The following is a 12,270-nucleotide window of genomic DNA, read 5'->3' on the forward strand; positions in this document are numbered from 1 at the left end:
TCCTGTGCCAGCGCTCGCTGAGTCCTGTGCTGCCGCTCGCTGGGTCCTGTGCCGGCGCTCGCAGGGTCCTGTGCTTCCACTCGCTGGGTCCTGTGCTGCCGCTCGCTGGGTCCTGTGTCGGCGCTCGCTGGGTCCTGTGCTTCCACTCGCTGGGTCCTGTGCTGCCGCTCGCTGGGTCCTGTGCCGGCGCTCGCTGGGTCCTGTGCCGGCGCTCGCTGGGTCCTGTGCCGCCTCATTCTCCTCTGATGTCATCAGGGGGCCAGCTGTCTCCTCCTGGTTCATCCAGGGTGGTGTAGGCTGACGCTTCTCAGCGTTTTGGCTAAGATCAAGTGTAGTATCTGTTCTTATCAGTGATCCAGTGGGTGGCGCTGTGCTATCATCTTGACCTAACCAGGGTTGGGGGCGGTGGCTATGCAAACCTGCTGGAGTGATGGGGGCTTGGAAGGTTAGTATACCTCCCAACTCCTGAACTTTGGAATGAGGGACACTTGAGAGAGGAAGTAATTTGCGCCGTGGCAAAAATATGGGTGTGGCCACACTCTTAACAGTGGGAGGGGCTTAAGGAGTGTGGTGGACAGGAATGGCAGAGGAGAAGGGTCTGCTGGGCAGTGTACGGGGGTCAGCAGGGCAGAGAAGAGGCATCACAAGGGCAGAGGATACTGGGTCAGTAGGGCAGGGTACAGGGGTCAGCAGGTTGGAAGACAGGGGGTCAGTAGGGCGGGGCTACAGGGGTCAGGACAGGAGTCAGTAGGGCGTGGTACAGGGGTCAGAACAGAGGACAGGAGTCAGTAGGGCGGGGCTACAGGGGTCAGAACAGAGGACAGGAGTCATTAGGGCGGGGCTACAGGGGTCAGAACAGAGGACAGGAGTCAGTAAGGCGGGGCTACAGGGGTCAGAACAGAGGACAGGAGTCATTAGGGCGGGGTACAGGGGTCAGAACAGAGGACAGGAGTCAGTAGGGCGGGGCTACAGGGGTCAGAACAGAGGACAGGAGTCATTAGGGCGGGGTACAGGGGTCAGGACAGAGGACAGGAGTCAGTAGAGCGTGGTACAGGGGTCAGCAGGACAGAAGACCATGGGACAGTAGGGTAGCATACAGGGGTTAGGAGGGGGGGAGGTGTGATGTTCTGCAAGGCTGAGAGAGGGGAGACAAGTTTGATGTTCTGTAGGGCTGGGAGGGGGGGTGACAGTTTCTTTTTTTTTAATTCATTAAAGTGGATTTTTTCTAAATATTGCGTTTGCAAATCCCTGTGTAAATACCGTGTGACATAACAAATAGCAACGATCACCATTTAATTCTCTAAGGCCTCTGCTAAAAAAAAAAAAAAAAATATATATATATATATATATATATATATATATATATATATATATATATATATATATATATATATATATAATGTTTGGGGGCTCTAAGTCATTTTCTAGCAAAAAATATGGATTTCAACTTGTAAACAAAAAGTGGCAGAAAAGACCCGGTCAGCAAAGGGTTGAAACGTTCTCCGACATGGAGATGATTTCTTTACATTTATATCTGAGGAAATCCTTTTCTTGTCATTCCGTCTTCTTCACTATCACACAATGACAGGTTCTCTTTATAACACTCGGAGGAATTACACTTCCCCTCAACAAACAGATTAGGAGAATGTCTGACTTGTGCCTGGATGATGAGTCTCCCTGCAGCGGACGCACCCAGGAGCACTTTCTAAGCTCTCTTATTTCTCCGGTATTCTCGGATTCATGATTACATTAGCAATTCCTGAGGCTCCACCGACATGTCTGATCCTCCTCCGATCCTTCAGGTTCTTCTCCTCCCCCTCTCCAGGGCGGATGCCCCCCCCCCGCAGCTGGCGAGAGAAAACGATTTGTTGATTCATAGATTAGAAAATGGAATATTCAACTTTCCGAAATCTGATGGTTTTCTGAAGAAGAGCAGCTGTGAGGAGGAAATAAGTCTGGAGATATCATTATGCGGCGTCCTGCGTCGCGCTCTTTACATTCTCACTTCCACAATTTCAAACTGCCGAGATTTCTTCATTCCTTCACTTCGTTATTAAAGGGATCCGAGGATGTGACGGGTCATCCGGGATCCGAGGATGTGACGGGTCAGTCGGGATCCGAGGATGTGACGAGTCAGCCGGGATCCGAGGATGTGTCGGGTCAGTCGGGATCCGAGGATGTGTCGGGTCAGTCGGGATCCGAGGATGTGTCGGGTCAGTCGGGATCCGAGGATGTGTCGGGTCAGTCGGGATCCGAGGATGTGTCGGGTCAGTCGGGATCCGAGGATGTGTCGGGTCAGCCGGGATCCGAGGATGTGTCGGGTCAGTCGGGATCCGAGGATGTGACGGGTCAGTCGGGATCCGAGGAAGTGACGGGTCATCCGGGATCCAAGGATGTGACGAGTCAGCCGGGATCCGAAGATGTGACGGGTCATCCGGGATCCAAGGATGTGACGAGTCAGCCGGGATCCGAAGATGTGACGGGTCAGCCAGGATCCGAGGATGTGATGGGTCAGCTGGGATCCGAGGATGTGACGGGTTAGCCAGGATCCGAGGATGTGACGAGTCAGCCGGATCCGAGGATGTGATGGGTCAGCCGGGATCCGAGGATGTGACGGGTCAGCCGGATCCGAGGATGTGATGGGTCAGCTGGGATCCGAGGATGTGACGGGTCAGCCAGGATCCGAGGATGTGACGAGTCAGCCGGATCCGAGGATGTGATGGGTCAGCTGGGATCCGAGGATGTGACGGGTTAGCCAGGATCCGAGGATGTGACGAGTCAGCCGGATCCGAGGATGTGATGGGTCAGCCGGGATCCGAGGATGTGACGGGTCAGCCGGGATCCGAGGATGTGATGGGTCAGCTGGGATCCGAGGATGTGACGGGTCAGCCGGGATCCTTGGGCGGTTATTTACCGGATGATTGCACTTGTACGTACATAATAACCCCACATTAACCCCACCCCTGTCATCGACAAATTACAATAGCCCCTCCCCAACCATCAACAAATTATAATAGCTCCACCCCAACCAATAAAAAATTATAATAACCACTCCCAAACCATCAATAGATTATAATAACCCCTCCCCAATCATCAATAGATTATAATAAACCTCCCCCCAATCTTTAATAGATTATAATAACCCCTCCCCAATCATCAATAGATTATAATAACTCCTCCCCAATCATCAATAGATTATAAAAACCCCTCTGCAATCATCAACAAATTGAAATAACTCCACCCCAGTCATAAATAAATTATAATAACCTCATCACAATAATCCACGGCTGCAGTGGAGACAATGCATTTTGCCCTGTCTTGTGGTGAAGGTGCGGTGAAGGTGTAATGAAGGTGCGATGGGAAGTGCGGTGAAGATGCAGCGGGAGGTGTAGTGAAGGTGTAGTGAAGGTGCGTGGGAAGTGTGGTGAAGGTGCGATGAAGGTGCGGTGAAGGTACAGTGAAGGTGTAATGAAGGTGCGATAGGAAGTGCGGTGAAGATGCAGCGGGAGGTGTAGTGAAGGTGCAGTGGGAAGTGCGGTGAAGGTACAGTGAAGGTGCGGTGGGAGGTGTGGTGAAGGTACAGTGAAGGTGCAGTGGGAAGTGCGGTGGGAAGTGTGGTGAAGGTGCGGTGGGAGGTGCGTTGAATGGTGTAGTGAAGTTGCGGTGAGAGGTGGGACAGAGCTGGAATAGCCACCCAATGCAGCAGGTGTGAATGGATTCTCAATAGGTGATTTTCTTTCAGAAGTTATTTTAGTGTTGGGGTCGGGTGAGCGCCTTGACATCGGCAATCTGTAGATTTTTTCTAAGGTGCTGCTTTGCAGCCTCAAGTTGAAGAGAGTTAAGGCTGTGAATGGTGGGTGCCCGTAGTGACATCACCTTGAATGTGTCTAATCTTGGCTAAACAGGGTTGTGCCTGGTTAGTACTTGGATCGGAGACCGCCTGGGAATACTAATTTCTGTAAGCTTTTTGTGGGCTGTTATTGGCCAAGGTACCAGCTTGGCAGCCCCAAGTTCAAGAAGGTTGAGGTGTCCTAAGGTGGGCACCTATGGCCACATCACCCTGAACGTGCCCAATCTCGTCTGATCTCAGAGGCTAAGCGAGGTCGGGCCTGGTTATTACTTGGATGGGAAACTTTCTGGGGATTCCAGTTGCTGTAGGCGTTTTGCTTTTTGTTGGCCTATTTTTTTTTCCCTTTCCTCCAAGGTGCCATCTTGGCATTCCCGAGCTGAAGAGGGTTGAGAGCGCCAATGGAGATTGCCTACGGCCACATCACCCCGAATGTGCCCGATCTCGTCTGATTTCGGAGGCTGAGCAGGGTCGCGCCTGGTTAGTACCTGGATGGGAGACCACCTGGGAATACCAGGTGCTGTAGGCTTTTGTTTTTTTGGAGTTGGCATATTTTTTTTCTTGTTTACCAAGGTGCCATCTTGGCATTACCAAGCTCAAGAGGGTTGAGAGTGCCAATGGAGATCGCCTACGGCCATATTACACTAAAAGTGCCCAATCACATCTGATCTCCGAGGCTGAGCAGGGTTGGGCCTGGTTAGTACTTGGATGGGAGACCGCCTGGGAATAACAGGTGCTGAAGGCTTTTTGTTTTTTGGAGTTGGCATATTTTTTTTCTCGTTTCCCAAGGTGCCATCTTGGCATTGCCAAGCTCAAGAGGATTGAGAGCACCTATGGAGATTGCCTATGGAGATCGCCTACGGAGTTTGCCTGCGGCCACATCACCCTGAAAGCGCCCGATCTCGTCTGATCTGGGAGGCTGAGCAGGGTCGGGCTTGGTTAGTACCTGGATGGGAGACCACCTGGGAATGCCAGGTGCTGAAGGCTTTTGTGTTTTTGGAGTTGGCATATTTTTTTTCTCGTTTCCCAAGGTGCCACCTTGGCATTGCCAAGCACAAGAGGGTTGAGAACACCCATAGCAATTACCTACGGCCACATCACCCTGAAAGTGCCCGATCTTGTCTGATCTTGGAAGGTAAGCAGGGTCGGGCCTGGTTCTTGCCTGGATGGGAATACCAGGTGCTGTAGGCTTTTATTGGAGTTTTTTCAAGAAGAGAGTTGAGGGCTGAAATGGTGGTCTCCAATGACCACCTCACCTAAGCACTCCCGATCTCGGAGGCTAAGCGAGGAGGAGCCTGTACAACAGGTCAAGACTGGAGAGAAGATCAAAGTTCACATTTAAAAGGGCTTACATGAATATGGAAGGGGGTGGGGAACTGATAGGAAGAATCATTTCTAAATACATAAGATGTCACCTTACTTGTCTGGACTCGGCTGTATTGCTCACACAGGGAGTAAATGGGACATTTGTAGGTGGACGCAGAGTTCAGGCTGAGTTCAGGTGTGTAGGGTGAAGCAGCTCTTTATGACGACCTCCCCCCCTCCAGGCTCCCTGTTCTCTCCTATTCTCTGTAACCCCCACCAGGCGGGAGGATTGTAGAATCACACCGGAGCGTCTCCTACATTAGAATGACGATTGTTCCACTCGTGTCCCGCCGAGCGGCTGTCATTATGTAAAAATATGTCTCCCCGTTGATGGATGCAATTTATTTTCCTGAGATCAACAGGACCGCCATAAAAACGCGTAGATGTGGGGCAGACGCCGGCAAGTTTCATTTTGTTCCTTGCCTCCAGAGGAAAGTCATTAGCGGGTAGGAGGTCCTCGTCAGCGCCGCACAAATCCCGATGTTCACGCCGCAGATTGTACAATAGACCCCGGGAAAGAAAATCCCCCGCCGCATTTATGACAATCGCCCCGGCTGAAATATCGCCGCGTCAGAAATGATTCCAATTAATAACTCAGTGGGACCGAGCTTCATCTACAAATTATTTACATAATGCAAAGCGCCGGAGTGATCGACGGGGCACAACATATTTCACTCCCCAAATTTTTTATTTTTTGTTGTAATAAAATGAGATGAGAGCAGTGAAGAAGAGAAATATTGTGTTGTGGAATCGTCCTTCCTATAGACAGCGGGATCTCAGGCATTACCGCCCCCCAACTTCTCTGTCTCAGGAAAACGCAGAAAAATTTTACATTAAACTTTATTTAGTATCTTTATTGCTCCACAATGAACACGGATCGCTGGCCACAAAATATTACAGGAGACTCTCCTTCTCCATTTTTATTTTTGCTTTTATTTGAACGTTTTATTTTTCTGTGATAGGATATAATTGAGTCATTATGGAGCTCCGGAAATCCCTCATTCACCCGAAATGTCCAAAAATAAAAAGGTCACAAATTTTGATTCTGAAGGTAAAATAATTTGTGAGCTGAAGAACACGTTATGAGGAAGACGGTTTTTTCCGCACTTTAATGGCCGTTTTATACAACAAGATCCCCTCCGTCCCGCAGCCCCGAAATGTTCCTGGTTACCAACTGAAGATTTTTATGATGAAATTACTGAATTAATTAATATTTGTAACAGAGAGAAGAGAACTCATCCAATACAATGAACTGAGGCAATTTTTGAAGATTTTACAGCCAGTTCATTGTTGAAAAATGGATTTTCCTGACGCCAACATGGCGGCGTACTAATTATTATTATTATTATTATACAGGATTTATATAGCGCCGACAGTTTACACAGTGCTTTACAATATTAGGGCAGACAATACAAGTACAATACAATTCAATACAGGAAGAATCAGAGGGCCCTGCTCGTTAGAGCTTACAATCTAGAAGGGAGGGTCAAGTTATACAAAAGGGTAATAGCTGTGGGGGATGAGGTAACGGAGAAAATAGTGCAGTTATTAGATGGAGGCAGGATAGGCTTCTCTGAAGAGGAAAGTTTTCAGGGATCGCCTAAAAGTGGATAAATTTGGAGACAGTCTGACAGATTGGGGTAGGGAATTCCAGAGGATGGGCGAGGCTCGGGAGAAGTCCTGGAGGCGGATATGGGAGGAGGTGATGAGGGAGCTAGAGAGCAGGAGGTCTTGGGAGGAACGGAGATGGCGATTAGGTTGGTATTTTGAGACTAGGTTAGTGATGTAGCTGGGGGCAGAGTTGTGGATGGCTTTGTAACTTATTGTTAGTATTTTGAATGTAATTTGTTGGGCGAGTGGTAGCCAATGGAGGGATTGGCAGAGAGGGGTAGCAGACACTGAATGGAGGCCAGTGGAGGGATTGGCAGAGAGGGGTAGCAGACACTGAATGGAGACCAATGGAGGGATTGGCAGAGAGGGGTAGCAGACACTGAATGGAGACCAATGGAGGGATTGGCAGAGAGGGGTAGCAGACACTGAATGGAGACCAATGGAGGGATTGGCAGAGAGGGGTAGCAGACACTGAGCGGTTTGTAAGGTGGATAAGTCTGGCAGCAGCATTCATGATGGACTGAAGGGGGGAGGAGTCTGTTTAAAGGTAAGCCAATGAGGAGTGAGTTGCAGTAGTCAAGGCGAGAGATAACCAGTGAGTGAATCAAGAGCTTTGTGGTTTCACTGGTTAGAAAGGGACGTAGTTTAGAGATGTTGCGGAGGTTGAGGCGGCAAGCTTTGGAAAGTGATTGGATGTGGGGCTGAAAGGAGAGCTCAGAATCCAGGATAACACCTAGTACCCTGACATGTGGGGACGGGTGGATGCTTGTGTCATTGCTCTTCACAGAGAAGTCTGGGGAAGAGGCACGTGGGGGAGAAAATATTATAAGCTCGGTTTTGGACAAGTTGAGTTGGAGGAAGTGGTATGACATCCATACAGATATGTCTGTTAGTAAGTTAGTGATGCGTGAAGAGACTGATGGGGCGAGTTGAGGGGTGGAGAGATAGATTTGGGAGGAGGAGGAGACTGATGGGGTGAGTTGAGGGGTGGAGAGATAGATTTGTGTGTCGTCAGCGTAGAAATGATATTGAAAGCCATGAGAGGCTATCAGCTGACCCAGGGAAGAGGTGTAGATTGAAAATAAAAGAAGAACAGAACCTTGGGGGACCCCGACAGAGAAGGGAAGAGGAGTGGAGGAAGTAGAATTGCAATTGACACTGAAGGTGCATTGGGATAAGTAGGATGAGAGCCACTGAAGAGCACAGTCACGGAGACCGAGGGAGTAAAGTTTTTTGAGGAGGAGGGGGTGGTCAACCGTGTCAAAGGCAGCTGAAAGGTCCAGAAGTAGGAGTACAGAATATTGTCCGTTGGTTTTTGCAGTTAGTAGGTCATTTGTGAGTTTTAAAAGAGCCGTTTCTGTGGAGTGTTGAGGGCGAAATCCAGATTGAAGGGGATCAAGAAGGTTGTTTTTAATGAGGTGGTCACAATGAGGTTGGTTGTAAACCAGGCGTTCAAGGAGTTTAGAGGAAAAGGGGAGCAAGGAGATTGGGCGTAGGTTGTTAAGATTGGTGGGATCCAAGGACGGCTTTTTGAGTATGGGGGTGACCAGTGCATGTTTTAGAGCGTCGGGGAAGATGCCAGAGGTGAGGGAGAGATTGAAGATGTGGGTTAGAGAGTGTAGGATGGGGTCAGAGGGTGACCGTAGCATTTGAGAGGGAATAGGGTCCAGGGGACAGGTGGTTAGGTGGGCGATAGAAAGGAGTTTAGCAACTTCATCTGTGGTAGCAGATTTGAATAGAGGGAGTGTCAGTTGTACCTGTTGACACGGGGTCTTAGCTGGGGGAGATACCTGTAGAATGGAGATTTCATCACGGATTGTATCAATCTTGTTTTTGAAGTGATTAGTGATTTCCTGGGCAGTGAGTAAGTCAGTGGGTGGAGGACAAAGTAAAGAGTTGAAGGTAGAGAAGAGTTTACGGGGATTGGATGAGGAGGTGTTAATAAGAGTTGTAAAATAGGTTTGCTTGGCAGTGTGGGGAAAAGAATAGTATTTTTGGAGGGCAGATTTGTATTGATTGAAGTCTTTGAGAGACTTAGTCTTGTGCCACAGACGCTCAAGAGCGCGACTACGTTTTTTGAGAATTTTAGTGTCATCTGTTTGCCAGGGTTGTAGGGGTACTAATGACAGAGCTCCGCCTCTTGACCACTCCCTCAGGACCAGTGAATAGCGTACAAAAAGGACTAGTTAGCCGCCTCTCGTTCTTCTTTTTCTCCTCCACGCACCAGTGAAGAGTAAGCAGTATTATGTCCCCAACTCTGCCTCAGTCTCAGTGCAGTACTCGCCTGGGTTCAGCCTCTCCCAGTGCGAAGTCCCAGCGCTCGGGCTGCTAAATGCACTAATAGCCCGGGAGTCCCTTCTGTGGGTCTTGATGGGGCCCTGCAGTGTTTCCTCATTAGGAACAAAATCTTGTAAGTGTCTGTGGGCTGAGGCTTGGGGGGGGGGGGGGGGGCAGCTAGTTCATTCATTTTCCTTTTGTTTTGGTTCCTTGCACCATACAGGGCTGCCTATCCCTTTTATTCTTTCTGTCCCCTCATATGTGTTCTCCCTTACCTTGGTCTGTTTCTCTTTTGAGTGCCTCCTATGTCTCTATTTTTGTTAGTGTTCTGTTACCCTCTTGTTTGCCCATGTGGGGGGATCCAGACCGCACTGCCTGGGGTGTCCCAGTCCTCCCTATAGGGAAAGAAGGCTGTTTTTCTTTGGCCAGAGCACCCTTGATGACATCATCGGGCAGTGGCGTTCATTGGGCGTTCCGACCACCATCTTGCTTATGGGCAAAAGCTCCCTCTTGCCAGCAAGAGCTCTCTCATCGCCCCCTACTGCTTTTTAACAGGTAGGACACCAAAAAAAAAAAAAAAAATGAGTGAAATGCATATATATTAATTTATTTATTTCTTTTGGTTAAAAAAAAAAAAAAAAAAAGAGAGAAATGTGTTAATATATTTATTTATTTATCTCTGGTTTAAAAAAAAACAAAAAACGTTTGTTCCAACAGAGCAGTGTTCGGTTTGGGCCATTACCTACGAGGCAGTATCTATTGCAAGAACTAGGAGAAGGTTGTCCGAGATTCAAGCTCTTGGATCTTCAAAGAAAGAAAAAAATATATATACAGTATCTGACAAAAGTAAGTACACCCCTCAGTGACATTTGTGTAAATCTTTTCTTCTATCTTTTCATGTGACAACACTGAAGAAATGACACTTGTCTACAATATAAAGTAGTGAGTGTACAGCTTGTATAACAGTGTAAATTTGCTGTCCCCTCAAAATAACTCAACACACAGCCATTAATGTCTAAACCGCTGGCAACAAAAGTCAGTACACCCCTAAGTGAAAATCTCCAAATTGGGCCCGAAGTGTCAATATTTTGTGTGGCCACCATTATTTTCCAGCACTGCCTTAACTCTCCTGGGCATGGAGGTCACCAGAGCTTCACAGGTTGTCACTGAAGTCCTCTTCCCCTCCTCCATGATGACATCACAGAGCTGGTGGATGTTAGAGACCTTGTGCTCCTCCACCTTCCGTTTGAGGATGTCCCACAGATGCTCAATAGGGTTTAGGTCTGGAGACATGCTTGGCCAGTCCATCACCTTTACCCTCAGCTTCTTTAGCAAGGCAGTGGTGGTCTTGGAGGTGTGTTTGGGTTGGAATACTGCCCTGCAGTCCAGTCTCTGAAGGGAGGGGATCATGCTCTTCTTCAGTATGTCACAGTACATGTTGGCATTCATGGTTCCCTCAATGATCTGTAGCCCCCCAGTGCCGGCAGCACTCATGCAGCCCCAGACCATGACACTCCCACCACCATGCTTGACTGTAGACAAGACACACTTGTCTTTGTCCTCCTCACCTGGTTGCCCCCACACACGCTTGTCACCATCTGAACCAAATAAGTTTATCTTGGTCTCATCAGACCACAGGACATGGTTCCAGTAATCCATGTCCTTAGTCTGCTTGTCTTCAGCAAACTGTTTGTGGGCTTTCTTGTACATCATCTTTAGAAGAGGCTTCCTTCTGGGACGACAGCCATGCAGACCAATTTGATGCAGTGTGCGGCGTATGGTCTGAGCACTGACAGGCTGACCGCCCACCCCTACAACCTCTGCAGCAATGCTGGCAGCACTCATACGTCTATTTCAAAGACAACCTCTGGATATGACGCTGAGCACGTGACCTCAACCTCTTTGATGGACCATGGTGAGGCCTGTTCTGAGTGGAACCTGTCCTGTTATACCGCTGTATGGTCTTGGCCACCGTGCTGCAGCTCAGTTTCAGGATCTTGTCAATTTTCTTATAGCCTAGGCCATCTTTATGTAGAGCAACAATTCTTTTTTTCAGATCCTCAGAGAGTTCTTTGCCATGAGGTGCCATGTTGAACTTCCAGTGACCAGTATGAGAGAGTGAGAGCGATAACACCAAATTTAACACACCTGCTCCCCATTCACACCTGAGACCTTGTAACACTAACGAGTCACATGACACAGGGGAGGGAAAATGGCTAATTGGGCCCAATTTGGACATTTTCACTTAGGGGTGTACTGACTTTTGTTGCCAGCGGTTTAGACATTAATGGCTGTGTGTTGAGTTATTTTGAGGGGACAGCAAATTTTCACTGTTATACAAGCTGTACACTCACTACTTTACATTGTAGCAAAGTGTCATTTCTTCAGTGTTGTCACATGAAAAGATAGAAGAAAAGATTTACACAAATGTGAGGGGTGTACTTACTTTTGTGAGATACTATATAAACATATATTGTTTTCTTTCCAGAAGGAGTAGAGTTGGGTCTTGTAGATCATCTTGCATCAAAAGTAGCAACAGCCCTCTATTTAACAGACATCTGGACATTGCCTAACTTTCCAGAACGTCACACAGGAAAGTCGCACGAACTGGTCATTTTCAGAACTTTAAAGAAGTACCTGTCCACAATTGCTCCTTTTAGGTCATCTAATAAACCTTTTGTCATTCCAGCTGGAAATCATCAAGGAGAAGAGGTTACTGCCTGGACTCTAGCAGGCTTGGTTGTGCATATAGGACAAGGGGTCCTCCTTCAGCGGTGGTGGAGCACTCTACCAGAGCATTCATTACGTTCACTAACAGACAAATTTGAAAGGAATTTCCAATACCTATAATTTAATAGTTAGTTAATATTAGTTAGTTAGTTATTATTTAGAATTTTCGGATTTTCGTTCTTTCGAATTTTCGGATTTTATTTCTTATTTTCGGATTTTCAAATTTTCGGATTTTCGGATTTTCGAATTTACGAATTACAATCATAACGAATTACCTGAAAAACGGGACAAAAAAACAAAAACGAACAAATCTTTCGGCAGTGCACATGTCTACTAGAGAAGCATAAAATGGATTAACAATGATAGCAACACAACTCAACATACAAAGTGATTACCAGTAAGGACTCGGCATAAGATGACATTTGGCAACCAGATCAGCG

The 12,270-nt window shown here is 47.8% G+C and overlaps 4 pseudogenes; all 4 read left to right on the top strand.

Moving 5' to 3' along the window:
* The first annotated feature begins 299 nt into the window (after positions 1 to 299).
* On the top strand, positions 300 to 391 carry LOC141146474 (U2 spliceosomal RNA; annotated as a pseudogene).
* Positions 392 to 4,257: 3,866 nt separating this feature from the next.
* On the top strand, positions 4,258 to 4,376 carry LOC141146324 (5S ribosomal RNA; annotated as a pseudogene).
* Positions 4,377 to 4,473: 97 nt separating this feature from the next.
* Positions 4,474 to 4,592, top strand: LOC141146369 (5S ribosomal RNA; annotated as a pseudogene).
* Positions 4,593 to 4,715: 123 nt separating this feature from the next.
* On the top strand, positions 4,716 to 4,834 carry LOC141146335 (5S ribosomal RNA; annotated as a pseudogene).
* Positions 4,835 to 12,270: the final 7,436 nt, after the last annotated feature.

The sequence above is a fragment of the Aquarana catesbeiana genome, linkage group LG05, assembly GCF_042186555.1.
Source record: "Aquarana catesbeiana isolate 2022-GZ linkage group LG05, ASM4218655v1, whole genome shotgun sequence".
NCBI classification, from domain to species: Eukaryota; Metazoa; Chordata; class Amphibia; order Anura; family Ranidae; genus Aquarana; species Aquarana catesbeiana.